Source organism: Carcharodon carcharias, chromosome 17 (genome assembly GCF_017639515.1).
Source record: "Carcharodon carcharias isolate sCarCar2 chromosome 17, sCarCar2.pri, whole genome shotgun sequence".
In the NCBI taxonomy this organism is placed as follows: domain Eukaryota; kingdom Metazoa; phylum Chordata; class Chondrichthyes; order Lamniformes; family Lamnidae; genus Carcharodon; species Carcharodon carcharias.
In genome coordinates, this window is record NC_054483.1 from 112550146 (window position 1) to 112575146 (window position 25001).

Genomic DNA, 25001 nt, shown 5'->3' on the forward strand with positions numbered 1-25001 from the left:
ACCAATGAGAGAAGACCAGTATGTGTGGACCTTCAGAGCCCCGTGCCCAGTTTCACTCAGGTTGTAGACTCTGGTTGGGGGTTGCTAACCATCAGCCGAGGGGGATCACCAGATGAAAACATTCCTTCTTTTACAGATGCGTCCAAAACTCATTTGGGTTTTTCTAGTTTTTTTTTGGGCACGAGCCAGAGGGATTCACAGCCAGAAACCATTACTCTGTGGCCTGAAGCAGTGGTTGAATTTCCACCCTCAAAGTTGGGCACAGAGCCAGCCAGGGACACATCAAGATCTCGACAAGGAGCTGAATTTGGAAATGCAGGTGAGGTCTGGTAGTTTCTTTCTAACGTTCGGCCCCGCTCAGCTGCCTCGTGTTGATTATTCCATGCTTGAGCAGGGAAAGGAGGAAGGGAAATTAATCCCATGAGGGGTGTTCTTGAGAGGCCAAATTTTTAAAAAAAGGAGAAAAAAGTTTAAGGAATGCTGTGTTTTGGTAGCATTTTCAACCAAGAGTATGAGCTAACATGCATTTTTCCTTTCACAAGGGAACATCCCAGACTTAAAAACAAAAAAACTGCGGATGCTGGAAATCCAAATCAAAAACACGCATCCGCAGTTTTTTGTTTTTATCTCTGTGTTTAATTGACTGCCACTTGTCTTCAAGAAATGCCTACCTGGAAGAAGTTTTGTTCTATTCTCCGTCAGGATTTTCGAATCACTCTTTTGCCTTGTTATTTCCACCTATTACTGGCTGCTTGTCCCAACAAACCCCTCCCCCCCTTAAACCAGCTTATATTTCACCCCTTTCCTATTTTTACTTAGTTCTGTTGAAGGGTCACGAGGACTTGAAACGTCAACTGTGCTCTTCTCCGCCGATGCTGCCAGACCTGCTGAGTTTTTCCAGGTATTTGTTTCTGTTTTTGTTTTGAACATCCCAGACTTAATTGTTTCCTTAACATGTGCCTGAGAACAGGCCACACAGTCTCCTCTTAATAAGGCAGGACCACACACTAACAGTACGAATTCAAACGTTATATTATTCCACTGCGTTCATGAAAGTTCTAACTCTTGATTGGAATAGTTTCAACAAGAAACATCACACTTTACACCAATCCAAAGTAATATACGAGAAAGTTAGTGGGGACATGATCCTTGTCTCTAAGGTGCTGCAAAGCATGGTTTCTGCAAATTGAAGAAGGTTATTTAACTTGGATTGAAGTGGAGTACAAAGAAAAATTTGCATTTATATAGTGCCTTTCACAGTGACAGAACGATGCCCCAAAGTGTTTTTTTGAGCCAATGAGGTAGCTTTGAAGGGTAGTCACTGTTGTAATGCAGGAAGAAACACATTTATAAATGCAGAGAAACAAATTTATCAGGGCTCCAGGATCAATATATGGGGTGCAGTAGTATTCCAGCTACGTCACTGGAACAGTATTGAGAGGTCCACACTAGCGGTTCAGAAACATGGGGCAGAAGTTTTCGATTGGTGGGTGAGCGTGTGCCTGACCCGCTCAGGCATGAAATGACGCGCACTGACGTCAGCCGAGCATCCCAACGTCAACACGCAGTCAGGCGATAGTTCGGTCAGCAGGCACGCTGCCAACTCCGGCAGAGCACCAGCCGACGATTAAAAGGCCTGTTAAGGCCATTAAGTAACCAATTAAGTCAAATTTTTCACTGCCCACCGAACCTAACGGTTGCCAGGCGGGCTAAAAGGCCAAGCAGCTTTTGCATTTTTTGGGAAACCTTATCCACGGGCGGGAAATAAAAATGTTCTTTCCCAACTTATGACCTGCCGCCCGTCAGGTAATGACCATCTCCCACAAAAGAGAATCCAACTATCGCCCCTTGGCATTCAATGGCATTGCCATCACTGAATCCCTCCGCTATCAACATCCTGGGGATTATCATTGACCAGAAACTGAACTGGACTAGTCATATATATACTGTGGCTTCACAAGCAGGTCAGTGACTAGGAATCGTGCGACGAGTAATCCACCTCCTGACTCCCCAAAGCCTGTCCACCATCTACAAGGCACAGGTCAGGAGTGTGGTGGAATACGCTCCCCACGCCTGGGTGAGTGCAGCCCCCACAACACTCAAGAAGCTTGGCATCGTCCAGGACAAAGCAGCCTGCTTGATTGGCACCACATCCACAAACATTCACTCTCTCCACTATCGATATACAACAGCAGCAGTGTGAAACATCTACAAGGTGCACTGCAGGAATTCACCAAGTCTCTTTCCACATTACCTTCCAAACCATGACCACTATCATCTAGAGGGACAAAGGCAGCAGACAGATGGGAACACCACCACCAGGTGGAAGTTCCCCTCCAAGCCACTCACCATCCTGACTTGGAAATATATCACCGTTCCTTCACTGTCGCTGGGTCAAAATCCTGGAACTCCCTTCCTGAAGCACTGTGGGTGTATCTACACCACATAGACTGCAGCGGTTCAAGAAGGCAGCTCACCACCACCTTCTCAAGGGCAATTAGGGATGGACAATAAATGCTGGCCCAGCCAGCAAAGCCCACATCCCATGAATGAATAAAAAAAAATATCTGCCACTGAACCTCTATTGACTTATCTCTTAACCTCATTTGCCAGTTCATTTTAGCTAGCTCCACATTCATACCCTCATAATTGCCCTTATTTAAGTTTAAAATATTAGTCTTGGACATACTCATTTCCCCATCAAAATGAATGCAAAATTTAATCATATTATGATCGCTGCTACCTAGGGGTGCCTTCATGATGAGGTTATCAATTAATCCTATCTCATTGCTCAATATCAGGTCTGGTATAGCTTGCTCTCTGGTTGGCTCCAGAATGTGTTGTTCTAAGAAACTAGCTGAAAACATTCTATGAACTCTTCATCCACGCAATCTGCCCATCTGATTTTTCCAGTCCATATGTAGATTAAAATCCCCCATGATTATTGCTGTACCTTCCGGACAAGCTCCCATTATCTCTTCTTTTATACTCTGTCCTACTGTGTAGTTATAATCAGGGGGCCCATACACCACTCCTACAAGTGACTTCTTGCCTTTATCATTCCTCACCTCAACCCAAACCACTTCTATATCCTGGTCATCCCTCAAATGTGCTCATACCATCATTAATTAACAGAGCCATCCCTCCTCCTTTTCCTAACTTCCTGCCCTTCCTAAATGTCATGTACCCTTCAATATTCAGGTCCCAATCTACGTTACCCTGTGGCCTTGTCTCTGTAATGGTTATCAGGTCATACTTATTTCTATTTGTACTATCAGTTCATCTGTTTTGTTTCGAATGCTACATGTGTTTAGATACAGAAATTTTAGTTTTATCCTTTTATTATTTTATAGTGTTTAGCGTTATCTGCTGATTTACTCTTAGATTTGTACTCTCTGTCCATTCCTGATATGGACTGTTTATCGTTTCCCATATTAATACCTTTCTCTCTTGCCTTGTCTCTACTCTTTGGTTTGCCACATTTTCCCAAATTTGATCCCTTGACCCCATTATTCAGTTTAAAACCCTCTCTACTTCCCCACTTATGCAGCTCATGGTTCAGGTGTAGACCATCCCAACGGCACAGGTCCCAATTTCCCCAATACAGGTGCCAGTGTCCTGCAAACTAGAACCCACTTCTCCAATACCAGACTTTGAGCCACACATTCATTTCTCTAATCTTACTTGTCCTAGGCCAATTTGCACATGGCTCAGGTAATAATCCAAAAACTATTTCCTTTGAGGTTCTGCTTCTTAATTTGGTGCCTAGCTCCTCATACTGACTATGCAGAGCCTCCTTCCTCATCCTGCCTATGAAATTGGTACCTACATGGACCAAGACCACTGGATCTTCCCCCTCCCACTGCAAGTTCCTCTCCAGACCTGAGCAGATGTCCTGAACCCAGGCACCGGGCAGGCAACAAAGCCATCTGGACTCCCACTCTTTCTGCAGAGAACAGTGTTAATCCCCCTCCCTATACTGTCCCCTACATACTACTACATTGCTCCCCCCATTTGAAAGGCTTCCTGTACCACGGTGCCATGGTGAGCTTGCTCGTCCACCCTACAGCCTCTGCTCTCATCCAAACAAACTGAGAGAACCTCAAACCTGTTGGACAATTGCAGGGGCTGACACTCCAGCACTCCTGATCTCTGGGTCTCCTTGCCTGCCTCACTCACAGTCACACCCTCCTGTCCCTGACCACTGACCAAATCAGAAGACCCTATTCTAAGTGGTATGACTGCCTCCTGGTATAAAGCACCTAGGTAACTATCCCCCTCCCTGATGTGTCACAGAGTCTGCAGCTCAGCCTCCAGCTCAATGACTCTGAGCCACGGTTCCTAAAGCCGCAAACACTTACAGCAGACGTGTTTGTCCTGGGTCACAATGTTATCCAGGAGCTCCCACATGCTGCAGCCTTGACACATCACCTGTCCTGCCATCCTTAATGTGTTTTAAATAATTACTTAATAATATTAATCACTTATTTATGTTGCTTTCTTATATATTTTATTAGCTTTACCACCAATTTGTGTACTATTTTAAACCTTAGGGATAGAATAGAACTTACCCACTTACCAGATACTCACCAAACAGCCAGCTCCTTTCCCTGTCATAGAGCAAGAACCAATCTCAATGGGGTGAGAAAGATAGGAAAAGGAAATAAACACTTCCTTCACCAAACTCCGAGTCTTTACTCAGTTAGCTCAGCTGCACACCGTTTGCCAAGGCTGCACTGAGGGACCCTGAATTTATCATAAACTGAACGGGGGCTACAGCGACCATTCAACCGGTTAGCTAATTAACTAAAACAAAAAGAGAATTACCTGGAAAAACTCAGCAGGTCTGGCAGCATCGGCGGAGAAGGAAAGAGTTGACATTTCGAGTCCAAACCACTCAGCTCCAACAGCTGTGAGTGAGCTTACCCTGTCTAAACTACAAGAAAGAGGGAACTTAGTCTTCTTACACAGTTCTGAACAATTCTCCCAATCTCTATTTTTCATTCATTCGCAGGATTTGAGGCTGGGCCAGCATTTACTGTCCATCGATATACAAATGAAAGGTTTGTTAGGCCATGTCAGAGGGAGGTTAAGAGTCAGCCATATGGCTGTTAGTCAATGAAAGGCCAGACCCAGTAAGGATGGCAAACTTCCTTCCCTAAAGAACATTAGTGAGCCAGATAGGTTTTTGCGATAATCCGTTAGTTTCATGGTCACCATCACTAACGCTAATAAGTGTCCCAACTGCTGTGGTCAGATTTAAACTCATGGGCAGAATGTTGCCCTTGGTGGGGGTGCTCGGGAAGCATACGGCCACCCGCGATTGGCACCACACCGCGATTTCATGCTGGTGGGCCAACTAAGGCCCACCCGGTGTGAAAAGCAAGCAGCGGTGCTGAGCGCTGCCTGTGCGTGAGTGGGGTGGAGTGCGGGCTGGTCAAGTGTGGACTTTGCGCATGCGCACGAGTGAGTGCTTCCTAACCTCCCTGAGGCACAGAGCTGCCTCAGGGAGCTGAAGAGATGTATAAAAAAAAACTTTAAATAAAAATATAATGAAATATGTCCGTCACATGAGCAAGAGGCATGTAAATAATGAAAAATTTAAGTTTTTATTTTATTTATATCTGCAGCAAAGAATGACAAAAAGATTAACAGGGAGGGAAAACCAAGAGTACCAGAGGAAGCTGGCTAGTAATATGAATCACAAAAGGTTAGTGTGCAGGTACAGCAAGTAATTAGGAAAGCTAATAGAATGTTATCATTTAGTGTGAGGGGAATTGAATACAAGTGTAGGGAGGTTACGCTTCATTTGTATAGGGCACTGGTGAGAATACGTCTGGAGCATTGTGTACTGTAATAGTCTCCTTATTTAAGCAAAGATGTAAGTGCATTATAAGCAGTTCAGAGAACGTTTAGCAGACTAATATCAGGAAAGGGTGGGTTGTCTTATGAGGAAATGTTACAAGATTAGGCTTGTATCCACAGGAATTTAGAAGACTAAGAGGCGACTTGAATGAAGCCTTTAAGATCCTGAGGGGTCTTGACAGGGTGGATCTGAAGAAGATATTTCCTCTAGTGGGAGAACCTAGGTTCACTGTTCATGGAGTGGAAGCCCTTCCTGTTGATGAAGGCACCGGGCACACCCGCTGGCGCTTTGATGGCCACATGTGTACAGTCTATAGCACCCTGGACACGGGGGAAGCCAGCAATGGCCGCGAAGCCTCTGGCTCGCTGTGTCTGGCTGGCCTCGTCCCAGCAGAAGTGGATGAAGGTCAATGCCCGTCTGAACAGAGCGTCTGTAACCTGCTTCACACAAGTGTGGACAGCTGGTTGGGAGACACCATAAAGATCACCCATCGACCCCTGGAAGGAGCCAGAGGCATAGAAGTTGAGGGCAGCTGTAACCTTTAGAGCCACTGGCATGGGGTGTCCACCCACACAGTTAGCGGAGATCTCAGGGCCAATCATCTTACAGATATAGTTGACTGTCTCCATTGAGAGACGGAGCCTCCTTTGGCACTGCACCTCAGTCATATTGAGGTAGCTGCTTCTCTGCCTGTATACCCTGGCAGCAGGATAGTGGCATCTTCTGCGTCCCCTTCCGTCTTGGACTACCTCTTGGCCCTGCGCCCCTTGAGCCTGTCCTTCCAAAGGTGGTTCCCCTGGAGGCTGCATGTGCACTCCTGGCCTCCTCCCCCTTCTAGCCCTCCCTTCCTCCTCAGGGGAGGTGCCTCCAGTGGACAGTTCAACTCCCATTCGCAGGCTAAGGGAAGGCTTCCTGAAACCTGCAAGCAAAAAAAAAGGTTCTTCATTGCAGAGTGCTGACCTGAAGGTTGTGAGTCCAGGTTGTGATCTTTGCAGTGTCTCCCAATCAGCTGTCCACACTGGTATCAAGCAGGTTACAGACATTCTGATCAGGCATGCATTGACCTTCATCCACTACCAGTGGGACCAGACCAGCCAGACACAGCGAGGGGGTTTTGAATGGGGTTTTGTTACTGGTGGCAGCTTTTCAGCTCATGAGACAATGGTTTGTGCCATGGTGGCTAAGTGCATTCAGCGTTGCTTGGTGTGATTCAGGAGCCCCACTCAGGTCTGGCAATCTCTGCCATATTTGCTGCAGAGGAAGACAGAGGGCTGAGAAGGGGCACAATTTGCTGGCCTCTGTTTTCTCTGGGCCCTCTCTGGGATAGCTGAGCTTTTTATTTCTGCTTCCCTCTTCCAATGACCCTCCAAACAATCAGCCTCCAGAGGCCATCAGCGATTGTCTCCCCGTTGTCAGTGTCAACGCCTGCCATCTTCATACCTAGCTTGCAGGTGTCCATGTAGCGGAGGTATGGATCCCCAGGAGATCATGACCCAGTGGTCAATTTACCGTACAGTAGGTCCTTGGGTTTACAGTTGTCATCCATCCATCCTGTCAGCACAGACATCTTTGGTTTAGTAGGTGAGTCTATGCTGATGGAATTAGTAGGGCCTCTGAGTTGGTGACCATGTCTTGCCGTGAGATGCCAAGGATACATCTGAGACAGCGAATGTGAAAACTGTTCAGCCTTTTCTCCTGCATATCATGTGTTGTCCAAGTCTCAGCGCTGTAGAGGAGTGGGCTGAGGATACTGGCTTAACAGACTCACAGTTTGGTGTAGGGAATGGCGGTGAGGGGGCGGGGGGGGTGGGGGGGCGGGGGGGGGGGGGGGGGGGGGGGCGGGGGTGGGTGTGGGGGTGGTTGGGGGGGGCGGGGGTTGCGGGGGGGTGTGTGTGTGTGTGTGTGTGTGTGTATGTGTATGTGTGTAAGATGTTTGTTAGGCAAGGGCATTAACAGATATGGAACCAAGCTGCATAAATAGTTTTAAGATACAGATCAGCCATGATCTAATTGAATGGTAGAACAGCTTTGAGGGGTAGAATAACCTCCTTCTGTTCCTGTGTTCCTAAACATTGCACTAATGTTAGAACAATAATAATCTCACTTTTACCCAATAACTGGACAACAGCTCAACTACATAAAGTGCTAAAAACCAAGAAGGAGAAACCATACCAAAATCTATGGATAACAAATGAAGTGAAGCCAAAAACAGCAAGGTCTAAGCAGAAGATTGCAACATTCTCAAACACCACAAAGGGTCAGGAATATTTTTAAAACAATAACACTTCAAAGTTATTCTCAACTTCAAAGCTTTGAAGAGTTGAAATTTGGCACAATCTTACTTACACAATCTGCTAAGTAATTTGTGAGTTTTGTTTTTAACAAAATATTCAAGTTACGATTCACAACCAAGCAAAAGAAACATAACTCTGAAGAAGGGTCATACAGACTCAAAACGTTAATTCTTTCTCACCACAGATGCTGTCGGACCTGGTGAGGTTTTTCCAGCATTTTTGGTTTTTGTTTCTGAGATTTCCAGCATCCGCAGTATTTTGCCTTTGACATAACATGGCCTGGACAGTGCATCATTATCATTAGTTAAAGCCCAAGGACGCACATTTATTTCAACAAGTATTCGCATTTTGCCACAGTTTTAAAATTCACGCTTAAAAGAAGCTTGAAATTACTGAATTAAAAGACTGGTTGAATACTGGATGGCTACAGTGACAGTAAGAATGTACCATACACTAACTCCACAAGCTTGTTTTCTTGTAAATAAACGTTTAATTTAAATGCAATTTGTCAATTTCCTTTTGTATTTGCAAGAGGTTCCCACAATTCCCGTAACACCTCTCCAATCTTCAATAGTCACCAGAGTAGATGGACTGTTAAATTCTCCATTAAATTGATCCCCTGTAACAGTAGCATCATTGGAAATGCACATTTCAAACTGATCAGATACATAACAGCAGGCAGGTTCAAATTAGACATTCCAGATAAACTGCTGGGCGAGTCTTGTCCTCCAAGGGGAACAATCAGAAATCTTGTCCAACCTATTTGTAGAGCAAGTAAAGCCAGTCTTCGTTTATGCAGCTCCGGGTCCCAAATCCAGATGTCCAAAAGCGCTTGAAAGTTAATGAAATACATTTGAAGTGTAGCCACTGTTCTAATGTAGGAAACGTAGCAGTCAATTTGCGCCCAGCAAGCTCTTACAAACAACAATGTGATAAAGACCAGATAATTTGTTTTCTTTAGTTGTGTTTCTTACGAGGTAAATATTGGCTAGGATATTGTGGACGAAGGGGAACTGGTCAATGTACCATACTTAGATTTCCAGAAGGCATATGATAAAGTGCCACTTCAGAGGTTACGACATAAAATAAAAGCTCATGGTATAGGGAGTAACATATTGGCGTAGATAGAAGATTGGCTCGCTAACAATTAGCAGAGGGTAGGCATAAATAGATCTTTTTCAGGTTGGCAAGATGTAAGGAGTGGGGTGCCACAGGGATCAGTGCTGGGAGCTCAAGGCCTGAATTTTTCCCTAGTCAAGCGGGCTCGGCGAGAGTGGGCGGGGCTATCGGGGAGCCGACTGCCGACCGCAATCGGCTCCGCACAACAATTTCGCGCGGGTGGGCCAATTAAGGCCCAACCTGCATGGATCGCGAGCGGTGGCACTGAGCGCTACCTGTGCAGGCAGGGGGAGGAGGGAGAGCCGGCCTGAAGTGCATGCGCATGCGAAAGAGCGCTTCAATCTCTCTGAGGCACGGAGCTTTGAAGACATTAAAAATTTAATGAAACATGTCCCCTCATGTGACTGTGTCGCATAAGAGGGGACATGTTTTTAATGTCAAAAGAAAGCTTTTATTTAATTTGTATTAGCTTTAGGAAACCTCACCCCTCATCTAAATGGTGAGAGATTGCAGAAATCGGAGATACAGAGGGATCTGGGTGTCCTAGTATATGAATCGTAAAAGGCTAGTATGCAGGTACAGGAGGTAATTAGGAAAGCAAATGGTATGTTAAAATTTATTGTGAGGGGAATTGATTACAAAAGTAGGGAGACTATGCTTCAATAATACAGCGCACTAGTGAGATGACATCTGGAGTACTGTGTACAATATTGGTCTCCTTATTTAAAGAAGGTTGTAAATGTGTTGGAAGCAGTTCAGAAAAAGTTTCCCAGACTAATACCTGGAATGGGCGGGTTGTCTCATGAGGAAAGGTTGGACAGGCTGGGCCTGTATCCGCTGCAGTTTAGAAAAGTAAGAGGTGACTTGATTGAAACATATAAGACCCTGAGGGGTCTTGACAGGGTTGATACGGAGACGGTGTTCCCTCTTGTGAGAGAATCTAGAACGAGGGAACACTGTTTAAAAATAAGGGGTCGCTCATTTAAAATGGACATGAGGCAAAATTTTTTGCTCTCAGAGGGTCGTGAGGCTTTGGAACTCTCTTCCTGAAAATGCAGTGGAAGGAGAGTCTTTGAATATTTTTAAGGCAGGGGTGGATAGATTCTTGATAAACAAGGGGGTGATAGATTGGATGCAGATTTGAGGTTATTATCTGATCAGCCATGATCTTATTGAATGGTGGAGCAGGCTGAAAGGGCCACATGGCCTACTCCTGCTCCACGTTCATTCGTATCTTCATAACACCCCTGCTTTTCTTCAAAATACTACTATGGGATATTTTACCTGCACCTAAGAGAGCAGAAGGGGCCTTGGTTTAGCTTCTCAACTGAAAGACAGCACCTCCAACTGTGCAGTACTATGCTGGAGTGTTAGCCTGGATTTTTGTGCCCAGGTCTTTGGAGTAGGACTTGAACCCACGACCTTCTGACTCAAGCAAGAGTGCTATGATTCCTAATGTTACTATTGAACTTGTCAGTCATGTTAGTACCAATATGTTATTGGAGGAGAACATTAATCCGATACGTTTGTGCTAAATGCTTCTTGTTTGTTGCTCTAAATGATGTTAAATTGTTCATGTTACTGTCACAAGGCATTGGCAGGTCTTTTGATCACTGGTGCTTTACCTGGGTATTTTGCAGCTCAAAATAGGGAGAACAATTTGGAAGAACACTGTATATCAAGATTGTTGGGTTTTTCTGCTTTTCCGCTGGGCATATTATGAAAATTTCATTGCCCTTCATTCTGCTTTGCGAACATTCTGCGTGATGGCTTTCTTTCCCATGTTAGCAGGAAAAGGGAATAGGAAAAACAACCTTTCTGAAAACCATCAATCAAGCCTTACAGCCAATGCCTTGAAGAGGTGAATTCATGGTCAGCGACTGTCCAAACTGAAAGGGGGTCCTTGTGGTTCCTTTGTGTGATGAGCAAGAGAGAGCTGATAGGTCGGCAGAATCAAAAATACACAATGAGATACTGGGAATTTAGCAAAATCTGAAGTGTCTTCTTCCATTCATAACAACGAAGAAAATCTATCTTTCCCCTGGCTGGTGCCTGAACTATGTTATTTCTGGACTAAGGTCACTCAGCCTGATGTCCTGCATGAAAGCAACTGCATTGCTGTCTATGTCAGCCCTATAGTTGCTCTCTCTCCCTGTGTTCTCCACCTTTTCTCCTTCCTCTTTCCTTTTGCCTTCTTCTCCCATGAAAGAAAAATCCATGCCCCCCTCCCCCGATCACTCTGCAGCCTTTGACGCAGTCCTTCTGCAGCACCTTCCCTATGTTGTCCAGCCCAGCTGGATTGCCCTCGCTTGGTTCTGCTGATAGTCTTTTTTGATTGTGGTCAAAATATTCCCAGTAATGGTTTCCCTTCCAGTCCACACACTGCTTGCTACCTTTGGTGTCCTTGGGGACCTATCCTTGAAACCCAGTCCTTTTTATCTACATGCTGTCTTTTGGCAATATCATCCACAGACATGGAGTTAATTTTCACAGGTATGCTGGTGACATCTAGTTTTACTTTTACACACCTTTCCTCAGGTCATCTATGCTTCGTGCCTTAAATCTTAGACTTCCATTTCCCTCTTCTCCTTTAAAGGAGATTTAAACTCACCTAATCCACCAAGTTTTTCATCATCCCACCTAATATCTCCTCCTCTAGCTCAGTACTTAACTTTTAACCTGTACCTCTGAGAAGTACTTTAAGCTGTATTTTTGTTGGGCATTAAAATGCACCAATAAATGCAAGTCGGTGTGGCTGTGAAACTGTTATTTTTCCTCCATTTCCCTCGTTCTCTACATGGATGCGACATTTCTCTTCAATAACGTTCCAATTTCATGAAATCTTTTTTTTCAAAATTTGGGTTCTGCTATTTACCATTTGTCTGCTTTAACATGCCTTATCCTGCATGCTTGACAGAACACACCGACACACCCAGTGAATCTACTTTCCTGTAACACCACTTCCAACGCAGCAGCGTCCACAGAACTACAGTTTTTGTCCTCTGTATCCCGTCACACAGACACTTATTTGCAGGTTTAGTGTAAGGAAGTTTCCAGACAAGGCATTAATGCAGCTAGTACATGTTTATTCCCCCCAAACCATCACGTTTACGAGGCTGCTTCATGAAACCTTCCATTTGCTTCAGTTCCGGTCACTGGACCAGAAGGACTACTCTGTATGACAATTCAGGGAATCCCCCTGGAGAAAAAAAAAACATCTGCTCCAAAACAATGGGCAGAGTTTTCCATCCTGGAGACTAAGTGCAGTGGTGGGCGGGAAAGCCAGTGTGATTCCTGCTGGGAGGGAGGGAGGGTGGATTTTTGCACCCAATTTTCTGCTCTCCGGCTCATTAATTATGCATGTGAGGAGTTAGTCGAGTCTTTTGGTGGGGTGGGCCAGGGATTTGTCTGCCCTGCCGTTACCTGATTTGTGGGGGGTGGGGGGGGCGGCAAAGGTCCTGACACCATATTTAAACGGCACCCGCACAGACATTCACTCGCTGCAGCCCTGGTGTGTTATTTTGTTCTGGTTCTTTATGGCGTCCAAACGGACCAAACCCTCCGCTCCATGGTTCGGTGAGGCCTTCCCTAAGGGTCCTCCTCCAGGGTTTCCAGGAAACGCTCGAGGTCCCCTTTCCGAGGGATGGGCACAGGAGGTCCACCCACCTGACCACGCCGGCCTGAGAGGAGGTTGCCAGGGAGGTCAGCGCCTGTGGCCAATGGAAAAGGACCGCCCTGCAGTGCAGGAACATAATTAACGATCTGCTGCGCTCCACCAGGGTAAGTGAAACCTCTCCTCACTCCAAACTCACACTCTCATAAGGGCATCAGGCAGACCAAGGGTTAGTGTCCAACGGGATGTCACACGCTACCAGCAGATGGGACATCAGCACTGATTGTATGCCAGCCACATTAAGATCCCCATCTTACTGGGGAAGGCTCAGCACACACAATCAATCTCACAGCTCACAGTCAATCTATCTGTCTTTACGCGGTACAAAGTTGCCCGTAATTAACAGGAGAGAGCCTAGACCAGTGGGTGTACCCCGGAGCTGAGGATGCACTCCTCCCAGAAGCACCAGGCCGCAGAGTTGGCCGGCGAGGACAGAGGTTGTTCCTGCGCGCAAGGTGAGCTTGAACTCCCAAAAGAAACCTTGAGGCTCCATGCAGTATACATTGGCCACATGCAAACAACGACTGTGAGTGGCCTATAGTATAGAGGCCTGCCGAATCAATCGCTAATTATCTCTTTTCTCTACTCCTGCCACCAGCAAGTAAAGGTGGGGGAAGAGCTCAAGTTAGCGTCTCCGCCCCAGCCATCAGAATATTCCAATGAGGATGCCAAGGAACCATCAGATGAAGACCAATCACTGAGTTCACCTGCATCCTCCACCAGTGCAGATACACATGCTTCAGTGGATCCTAGTTCTAGAGTAGCTCAGGGTCACCATCTGGTGATCAACCACACAGAAAGGTATACACAGCAGGTGGAGGCATTGGCAGCCCAGGTCTCTTGACAATTGGAGGACTCCTGGAGGCCAGGCCCCTGCTGAGTCTGAGTTCGATGATGAGGCTTTGGAATCGGCACTGAGAGAAATGTTGGACATGCAGAGACAGGCAGGGAAACATCAGGCAGGGGCCATCACCAGACTGTACTAAAGGCTGGAGGAGTCGAACGTATGGGGCAGGATTTTGCCCTTGGTGGGGGTGCTCGGCGGTGACGGTTGGCTTGGCACCGCACTGCGATTTTACGTGGGTGGGCCAATTAAGGCCCGCAGAGCGTGATATGCCAGCAGCAACGCTCAGCGCTGCCTGTGCAGACTTGGGGGGGGGGGGGGGGGGCGGTGTGGAGGGCGAGCTGGTCTAGAGCAAACTTCACACATACATACGAAAGAGTGCTTCAATCTCCCTGAGGCACGGAGCTGCTTCTGGGGACATGAAGCGCTGCATGGAAAAACTTAATGTGCAAAATAAAAAATGTCATCAAACACGTCCCCTTATGTGACCCTGTCACACGAGCAGACACATGTTTTTAATCCAGGTGTGAAATTTTTATTTGCTTTTGGAAACCTGATCCCGCCCGTGGATGAGGTTTCCGAAAAAGTGCAAAGACTGCTTGGCGATTAGGTTGGACAGGAAGTGTAAATTTGACATTAGTTACCTTTCTAATGGCCTTAATAGGCCGTGTAATTGTCGGCGGGTTCGCTATCGGCTCTGTTGCGCCGAATGAAATATCTCAGGACTGGGCGATGAGGTCAGGACGCCCGCCCGATGTCATCGCGCGTCATTTTACGCTCGGCCGGGTCAGGCACGCGTCCACCCGCCGAGCTCAATGTTCTGCCCGTGAAATAGGAACAGGAGTAGGCCATTCGGCCCCTCGAGCCTGCCCAGCCATTCAATAAGGTCGTGGCTGATCTGTTTGCGTTTCAAGTTCTAAATTCCCCTCTACCCCCGATAACCTTTGATTCCCTTGCCTAAGAAGAATCTATCTACCTCTGCCTTAAAAACCATTCAACGACCCTCATTTCCATTGTCTCCTGAGGCAGAGAGTTCCAAAGTCGCACAACCCTCTGGGGAAAAAACTCTCCTCATCTCTTGTCCTATCAGGGCGACACCTAATTTTAAAACAGCCCCCTACAGTGCTGCAGTCAACCACAAGAAGAAACATCCTTTCCACGTCCACCTTGTCAAGACTATTCAGGATCTTATATCATTCAATCAAGTCACCTCTCGCTCTTCTAAACTCCAGTGGAAATAAGCCAACCCATCCTCATGGGACAAGCATTCTGTCTGATGTTGTGGCTCTGGCATGTGAGTACATTGGAGTCTCCATTGAAAGGATGGTGGCCGCCTTGGAGACCAAGGTCCAGCAGAACGCACAGTTTCTGCCGGATTTGCGCTCGGACCTGCACTCCATTATTCTAGCTATGGCTAGGTGAGAGGGAGGGGTGGGGCACTCCGACCTCCCTCCAGCTGCCCCTTCTCCTCAAGGAGTCAGGGAGGGGCCCTTGGTCACCCAAAGGGAGGAGAAGTGCCAGCCAGATAACCCAGGGTCACTCACCTAGGAGTCTCCAAGGGTGTCCTGCCACTCCAAATTCTCTCAACCTGTGACCCCCATCAACTCCAGCAGGTCAGACCAAGGAGGGTGCACCTGCCTCGGAGCAGGAGACCCTTGGGAGCCCAGGGCCATCCAGACCTTTAACCTTCAGAGAACACCCACCAAAGGCATCTCAGACAACTGGGCATAGCAGTCAGCAGGCTGCGTTCACCTGTCAAGAAGATATAATAATGTCTATAATGTTATTGTTTAACAATTATAATTATTAATGTTAATGTTTAAAATAGAGTTCTAGTGGTGTCTTTGTCTATGTGTGTCTGTGTCTTAATTGGATTAAAGCCAGTTGGTCTAGAGGCTTTGACATAGAGAAGTAGGTTTGAAATGTTAATTAGGTAGACATATGAAAGTTACAAGCTCAAGTGTAAAGGGGGCAATTTGCATTTTTAAATAAACCATTCAAAAGAATGGGTGAAATATTACACCTAGCCAGAAGAAGCCAAACATTGTGTTTACTTTTTCCAAAACTTAATAATAAAATTGGTGCTATGAAAGGGTTTTATTGTTAGAAGAGGTAAAGTTCAAAAAGCCTAGTGATACAATGAGAATTTGCATTCAAAGAGGAAAATATGTATAAAGGAAGAGAAGGCTGTTAGTGAAAGAGGAGGGATTATAAGATCTAAAGCCTCCAGCCTCTAAGCCTCAAGTCGCTGTCTGTAAGGACCCAGAGCTGAAAGAAACTCATTTTAAATTCGACTGTCCAGAGTGTGCTTTGCCAGGAGTCTGTTTGAATCTATATGTTTTACTGTTGCCTTAATGGAGGTGTGACTGAGCATTAGATTAATTAGGGGATTTTTTTCAAAGTTATTATTGAAGTAATTTGTAGACATTTGTATATGCTTACAATATGTTAATTAATAAATAATAAATTTAGTTTTATAAAAACCTCTTGAGACTCGGTGATCTTATCATAACTGAATTCAAAGCCTGCAATTCGAAACATACAAATTGCAAAAATTGGTTATGACAGTTGTTCGAAGTTTCCCTCTAGGATTTGAACAACTCAGCAATTACCAGCTCAGCTGTGTCATAATACACCCCTGCTAAGGATGTCACGGCTGCATCTAGGCACAGATATAGAGTTAGGAAAATGAAAAAGTTTTGAATGGACAATGGTGGCATGAGTGTTAGCTCATTGTACATAGCCTTAACCATTGTAAATATATTTCGTATTTATCCCTCTCCAAGTTTCAGGTGGCTAATCAATGATGTACGATCCCGTGTTCATTCAAGGGTACAAAATGATGTCACCTCCCCCCCCCACCCAATTATCTCCCATCTTGTCCCTCAGTTTCATTAAGTCTCACTCAATCTCATCGCTGTGAATTGCCTTTAGTTGCACATCAGCGAAATGAACAAAGGCACTTCCTATTTGAAAATGATGGCTGGACAATACACATTTAACCCTTGCATCTCAGGCAGACATTACGTGACCTCACGAGAATTGTTCCATCAAGGTTAATGATTATCCTTACGGTGCTGCACTGAAGTCTATAGTTTGTGGATGTTATAAGTATTTGTCATGACCAACAATGGGGTCTTTTCACCCTTTTCAATGGCCTTTATTTTATGAATGTGATGGTTTGGTAAAAGTGTTATTCATCATCGAGCACCACAGCCTTTCATGTTACCCTGCAGTGTTATTTCATCTCCACTTTTAAAGGATGAACATTATTCCTTTGTTAGTTCCTACTCTCCCCATGCATGGCGTCGAGCAGTGGAAGTTGGTTCCACTTGGTGATATCTGAAATATCTGTTAGACAGGAATGAGTCTGTGCTGCCAGAGGTGTGTGCTCATCCTGATGAAGCCATCTCCTTAGCTGTGCGGATCCTGCTTTTCTCCTGAACTCGCGTTGCTCCACGGAATCCCTCTGTGAGGTCACAGAACACCAATCGATATGGAATCCGTTACATGACCGCGCATTCATTGACTCAGGGGTCATTGAAAGGAGTGGCCTTTGTGAGGCGGACAAGGTTGAGGACTGTAATGGTATGAAAGCGATGCTCTGGCACATCTTCTGAGTGCTCACCAGTATCTATGAGGGGAGTAAGTTATCATTGGCTGCTGCATCTGGGCCACATCTCTCCCCAGTGCCAACTGTGATGAACCCGAAGGGAAAAGGGGAACAAAAAAACTTACCTTTTAAAATGGAGATCGGGCCTTGGAGTTTGGGAACTGCAGTTTCCATTGGGCCCCCATGGTCTCTGAACATACGCCAGCCAATGAATGGCCAGCCACACATGCGCAGTTGGTCCATTTTGATGACTTCCAGCCGGTAAACAGCCCTGCACACATGTGCAGTTTGTTTTTAACATTTTTTTAGGCTTGGAAGCCAGCTCTGCGCTTGCGCAGAAGAGGAGAATGAAATAAAAGTAAAACAGCATGAAAAGAGGGTCAGGTGAGCCAGAAGAACACAAAATTCTGCAGAGAGTGCCAGAGCAGGCAAGGTGGGAACTGCAGAGAGCAGGTCCCAAAGAAAGAAGCAAATCCCAAAACCCAGGGAGTGGGACAGAAAGAGGTGCCAGGAAGGCAGTTAAGTCAAGGAACATGGCCAGAAATCAGACAACAGGTCCTGTTCAGTGGAATTGAAAATAAGGAGCAGAGGGAAAGGCACCAAGTTAAAGAGAGGGAGCTGTGGAGAGCAGACTTGGAACAAAGTGGGCTTGCAAGAAGCCAGGAGATCCGAGGAGACAGCCGAAGGTCTGTGACTCCTTACTACGGGCCTTTGGAGCAGTGGTGTGCTGCTCGGCACAGCCGAATACCTGAGTGCTCATGGAAAGTGAAGACTGAATGAACGCAGAGATCCAGGGTAAAGGGACATCGAAAAGAGAGCGCGAAACCCTGGAGGTGGAAGGTGTCCGAGAGGTAGTGTCATTTGGGAGAGAATTCCGAGGCAAGTTCTTCGAGCGCGGAGATTGGAAACCGTCGTGAGAAAGACAGAGTTCCAGTGAGACTGGTTAGCTCAAGGTGTGACAAGCATCTGGGGGGCTGATGTGAAGTCCATAGAAACTGGGTTTCGGAAGGTGGTGTCTGACCACAGTTCGCCTATTAATTTAAATGAACTGTATAGTTACTGTGAACATTAGCGTATAAGATAGATTTTGTAACTTGTGTTATCTTTACGAATTTGTTTTTTATTATCAATAAAGGTATAGTTGCGGTGACGGAGTAGTGTAATCTTGTTCATCTTTCTTGTTAATATATGTTTTATTCTTTTGTGTTAAAAGTTAATCAGCTGTGGTATTTCTAATCTAGTCAGATTTTATTGCTCATCCCTTATCTAGAGGGTATTTAAGAGTCAACCACATTGCTGTGGGTCTGGAGTCACATGTAGGTCAGACCAGATAAGGATGGCAGATTTCCTTCCCTAAAGGACATTAGTGACCCAGATACAAAAACAAAAATGCCTGGAAAAACTCAGCAAGTCTGGCAGCATCTGCTGAGAAGAATACAGTTAACGTTTCGAGTCTGTATGACTCTTCAACAGAACTAAGTAAAAATAGAAAAGAGGTGAAATATAAGCTGGTTTGGGGGAGGGGGACAGGTAGAGCTGGATAGAGGGCCAGTGATAGGTGGAGATTGCCAAAAGATGTCACAGACAAAAGGACAAAGAGGTGTTGAAGGTGGTGATATTATTTAAGGAATGTGCTAATTAAGGGTAGAAAGCAGGACGAGCAAGGTACAGATAGCCCTAGTGGAGGTGGAGTGGGGGGGAAGGGATCGAAATAGGCTAAAAGGTAGAGATAAAACAATGGATGGAAATACACTTAAAAATAATGGAAATAGGTGGGAAAAGAAAAATCTATATAAATTATTGGAAAAAAAAAGGGGGGAGGGGACCAGAAAGGGGGTGGGGATGGAGGAGAGAGTTCATGATCTAAAATTGTTGAACTCAACATTCAGTCCGGAAGGCTGTAAAGTTCCTAGTCGGAAGATGAGGTGCTGTTCCTCCAGTTTGCGTTGAGCTTCACTGGAACAGTGCAGCAGGCCAAGGACGGACATGTGAGAGCAGGGTGGAGTGTGAAATGGCAAGCGACAGGGAGGTCTAGGTCATGCTTGCTGACAGACCGCAGGTGTTCTGCAAAGCAGTCGCCCAGCTTACAGTTGGTCTCTCCAATGTAGAGGAAACCGCATTGGGTGCAACGAATGCAGTAGACTAAGTTGAGGGAAGTGCAAGTGAAATGCTGCTTCACTTGAAAGGAGTGTTTGGGCCCTTGGACAGTGAGGAGAGGGGAAGTAAAGGGGCAGGTGTTGCATCTTCTGTGGTTGCATGGGAAGGTACCGTGGGAAAGGGTTGAGGTGTAGGGGGTGATGGAGGAGTGGACCAGGGTATCCCAGAGGGAACGATCCCTGTGGAATGCTGCCAGGGTGGGTGAAGGGAAGATGTGTTTGGTGGTGGCATCATGCTGGAGTTGGCGGAAATGGCGGAGGACGATCCTTTGAATGCGGAGGCTGGTGGGGTGATAAGTGAGGACAAGGGGGACCCTATCATGTTTCTGGGAGGGAGAGGAAGGTATGAGGGCGGATGCACGGGAGATGGGCCGGACACGGTTGAGGGCCCTGTCAACCACCGTGGGTGGAAAACCTCGGTTAAGGAAGAAGGAAGACATGTCAGAGGAACTGTTTTTGAAGGTAGCATCATCGGAACAGATGCGACGGAGGCGAAGGAACTGAGAGAATGGGATGGGTCCTGACAGGAAGCGGGGTGTGAGGAGCTGTAGTTTTTATGACAATGGTTTCCTGGTCACCATCAGACTTTTAATCCCAGATTTTTGATTGCAAATTTCACTATCTACTATGGTAAGATTCAAACCCAGGTCCCTAAAGTATTACCCTGGGTCTTCTGGAATATTAGGCCAGTGACAATATCACTATGGCACCGCCTTCCCTGTGAACATTAGAGTATAAGATAGATTTTTTTAACTTGTGGTAATTTTACGAATCTGCATATATAACTGTAAAGGTGTAGTTAGGGTGAAGGAGTAGCGTAATATAGTTAATCTTTCCTGTTTAATAAATATTTTATTTTGTCAATAATCACATGATGGTTCCGCTGAACCTCATTCGGAGGAAAACGCGAACATGACTCATAGCTTTGCATCTATGCTGTCATGTGACAGGTCACTGCGTCCTGATTTCCATTGGCATCTTGGGGCTCAGCATCAAGATGCAGCCTCTGCATTAATCACGCACGAGAGCTGGTGTTTGGAGAGATGGTGCCGTCCGGATCTAGCTCCATCTTAAGACGGTCAAGTGCTAACCATTGACGAATGTTTTTCCTCTTGGAGCTGCCTTGCTAAGCTGTAGTCACACTGATATGAATGCATCTGTGTGTGCAATAGGGTTTCAGCCTCTTGAAGGATGCCACGGTCCCTGACTTGTTGACACCATGGTTGAAAGGACTGCACTATGTATGATTGCTTAAGGATGTGTGCTAGTGGAGCGCTAATCACATTCCACAGTGGTCACATGGTCCCTGGGCTACTGCGCCTTCCAAGGATAGCCCCATCATTAGGGCTGAAGGTGATTTGTGCTTCCTCCCTGATCACTGAGATTGATGACCTTTTGTGATATGTTGAAGATGACACTAAAGGTGATGTTGTGTCCCCTGCATTGAAGCGTGAAGAGAGCTGCACTAGTAACAACTTGTCCTCACCTTATTCTTCTTGGAATCTTGTTACTATGAGCTTGCCACGGGCATGTCTTCCGTGTTGTGACTGTGCAACGGCCTCCTCATGTGGCTCGTCCAAATCCTTGCCCTCTTCAGATTCATTCCCTTAAGCTTCCTCCTTGTCCGAGGATACGTCCAACTCATCCATGTCTCCCTGTGGCAAAACATACCCGCTTTGCAGCACAAGGTTGTGCACAGCACAGCAAACAACAATAATGCGGTACACCATGTATGGTGAGTATTGGAGAGCCCCATCTGATCAGTCCAAACATCTGAAACCCCTCCTTAGGAGACCAATAGTCTACTCTATTAAGGACACGGTATCTGAATATGTAGCCTTGTATCTCTCCTCAGATGCACTCTGTGGATGACGAATGGATGGCATTAGCCATGCCTTTACCCCTTATCAACGAGGAGCAAACCCTCTAATGCTGAGCTTCATCAAATCTTCCGCTCGCACCCAGGAGCATCTCAAAATGTATGAGTTATGTGAGCTCCCTGGGTGCCTAGCACAAACATGCATGATTTGCTTTCTGTGATCACAAATTACCTGGAGGTTAGAAAGTAGAATCCTTTTCTATTAATGAATCTCACTGGCTGCTGCCAGGGAGCTCTCAAGGCCACACGAGCAGTCGCTGGGGCCCTGCACTTGAGGAAAGCCTGAGATCGCGGTGAATCCCACAGCTCTGGTAGCCTGCCCTGCTTCATCCACGTAATGGTGAACTTTATTGAAAAGGGCATTGGTCACCTCCCTTATGCATTTGTGTGTCGCTGATTGCGAGATTCCACAAAAGGTCCCCTGTGGAGCCCTGGAAGGATCCACAGGCAAAGAAGTTCAGTGCGGTGGTAACCTTCAGAGCAACGGGCATTGGGTGCCCTGCAAGTCTGTGCGGCATGAGCCCCTCATGGAGAACGTGGCAAATTTGAGATCCTGCATTTCACCTATTGTAGGTGATGCTTAGTCCAAAGAGCCAAAAAGGAGAACAGAGAAAGTCAAGTAACTAAAAGGGCTGAGAGTTCAGAACTCTAGCCTTTGAAGTAGAAAGCCATGGGCGGAATTTTCCCTGAACTGCACTGCACCCTCCCATTGCCATCTGGCCTCACCTCCTCTGGAGACTGCCTCCTCAGCCCTCACCCTCTTGAGGCCACTTGCACAGATCAACATGTGCCCACCCCCCACCCCCACACCCCACACACACCCTGCGATACCCCCTTCCCCAGTATACCCCTCACCCTGCGGCCTCTTCCCTTGCCAGAAGCCACCCCTCTCCCTTCGCAAACTGGTTTTACGATGAAACTGATTTTCGCAATCTGCTGATATTTTCTGCTCCCACCCGCTATGCTGCCCCCTGCAAATGGGAGCGGAAATTCCTGACTCGTTTTTATAACCCTGTTGCCAACAATCCTCATGCTTTGAAGAGCTGAACTGAGAGAACTCAAAGTGCATCTCACCATCCTACCAGGCACCTTCATTGATGTCTTATTCAGTTGGTCGCTTAAAGAAAGGGCGGTATACTATACCGATGCTCAAGAACAGCCTTTTTGGCTGTTGGCTGAACATGTCCCACAGCAAAGATTGCTCAGTCTAGTTCCTGGTGTACAACAGACCCAAAGCATAAAATTGCCTCTAAAAATGTATGAAAGAAAGACTTGCTTTTATACTGCACCTTTCATCACCTCAGGACATCTCAAAGCGTTTTACAGATAATTGAGCACTTGACTGTAGTCACTGTTGTAAAGTAGGAAACACAGCAGCCAATTTTCACACACCCCTCCTTCTTCAAAACTCCAGGGAATACAGACCCAGTCATAAGACAATCCTACTATTCCCGGGATTAACCTGGTGAAAGGCTGTTTTCTTTTAATTATTCATTCATGGGATGTGGGCATCGACGGTTAGGCCAGTGTTCATTGCCCATCCCTAACTGTCCTTGTTCAGAGGGCATTTAAGTGGTCAAACATATTGCTGCAGGTCTGGAGTCACATGTAGGCCAGACCAGGTAAGGACAGCAGATTTTCTTCCCTAAAGGACATTAGTGAACCAGATGTGTTTTTTGTGACAATTGGCAATAGTTTCATGGTCATCATCAGACTTTTAATTCCAGGTTTTTATTTCACCACCTGGTATAATGGGATTTGAACCCTGGTCCTCAGGGCATTACCCCAGGTCTCTAGAATACTAGTCCAGTGACAATACCACAATGTGACCACCTCCCTGATGCGCTACCTTTATGGCAAGTATATCCCTCCTCAGGTAAGGGGACTAAAACTATACACAGTACTCCAGGTGAGGTCTCACCAAGGTTCTATACAATTGCAGCGAGACATCTTTACTCCTGCACTCAAATCCCCTTGTGATGAAGGCCAACATACCATTTGTCTTCCTAATTTCTTGCTGCACCTGCAAGCTTTTAGTGACTCATGAACAAGGACACTCAGGTCCCTTTGGACACCTGCACTTCCCAACCTCTCACCATTTAAGAAATATTTTGCCTTTCTGTTTTTTCTACCAAAGTTAATAACTTCAGACTTATTCACATTATATTCCATCTGCCAAGTTGTAGCCCATTCATTTAGCCTGTCCAAGTCCTCATGAAGCCTCCTTACGACCTACATTCCCACCCAGTTTGGTGTCATCAGCAAATTTGGAAATATTACAATTGGTCCCCACATTCAAATCATTTATATAGATTGTGAACAGCTGTGAGCCCAGCACTGATCCTTGTGGTACCCCACTAGTAACAGCATGAGAATGAGCTGTTTATTCCTACTCTCTGCTTTCTGTCTGTTAACCAATTCTTAATCCATACGAGTATATTTCCCCCAATTCCATGCACTCTAATTTTATTTACTAACCTCCTGTGTGGGACCTTATCAAAAGCCTTCTGAAAATCCCAATACATCCCATTCAATAGTTCTCCTTTATCGATGCTACAAGTAATATCCACAAAAAACTCCTAAAAGTTTGTCAAATAAGATTCTCTCTCATAAATCCATGTTGACTCTTCCCAATTTTAGCGTTTTCTAAATGTCTAGCTATCACATCCTTTATAATAGATTCTAACATTTTCCCTACTACTGACGTCAAACTAACAAGTCTGTAGTCCCCAATTCTCCCTCTTCCTCCCTTCTTAAATAACACAGTTACATTTGCTACTTTCCAGTCCACAGGAACCTTTCCAGAATCTATAGAATTTTGAAAGGTAACCACCAATGCATCCATTATCTCTCTAACCACCTCCTTCAACACTCTGGGATGACGCTCATCTGGTCCAGGAAATTTATCAACCTTCAATCCAGTTAACTTTTCAAGTACTACCTCTTTACTAACACTAATTTCTTTTAGTTCCTCAGTTTCACAAGTCCCTTGGCCACCTAGTATATTTGGGAGATTTTCTGTATCTTCTTCTGTGAAGACAGATACAAAGTAAATGTTTTGTTTCTCCACCATTTCCCTGATCTCCACTATGAATTCTCCTGTCCCCACCTGTAATAGACCCACATTTGTCCTAGCTAATCTTTACCTTTTCACATACCCAAAGAAGCTTTTGCAGTCTGCCTTTGTGTTCCTCACTAGTTTGAATTCATATTCTCTTTCCCCTTTCTTAATCAGTTTCTCGGTTTTCCTGTGCTGGGATCTAAATTGCTCCCAATCCTCAGGCTGACCACATTTATTGGCATCCTTATAAGCCACTTCCTGTGATTTAATGCAATCTTTAACTTCTTCTATTAAGCACGGTTGATTTAGCTTTCCCTTTGGGTGTTTGTGCCTTAGAGGAATATATATCTGTTGTAGACTGTGTAGTATTTCTTTAAATACTAGCCATTGCCTGTCGACTGTCAAATTTTGTAGCCAACTTGCCCCTCAGACCTTCATAATTTCCTTTCTTCAGATTTAAGACCCTAGTTTCAGGATGAACTTTATCACATTCAAA

At 45.7% G+C, this 25001-nt stretch overlaps 1 protein-coding gene across 3 annotated transcripts in view; it reads right to left on the minus strand.

The window, feature by feature from the left end:
- Window positions 1-8328: 8328 nt before the first annotated feature.
- sfxn2 (sideroflexin 2) overlaps window positions 8329-25001 on the minus strand; it is a 111339-nt gene continuing 94666 nt past the window's right edge. Inside the window, exon 15 of one of the 3 annotated variants that reach the window (XM_041210470.1) lies at window positions 8329-8991. The gene's annotated coding sequence lies outside the window, so the exon portion shown is untranslated. Of the gene's footprint in view, window positions 9033-21051; window positions 21221-25001 lie in introns of those variants that run through there. The other 2 variants (XM_041210472.1, XM_041210473.1) reach the window with 2 other exon arrangements.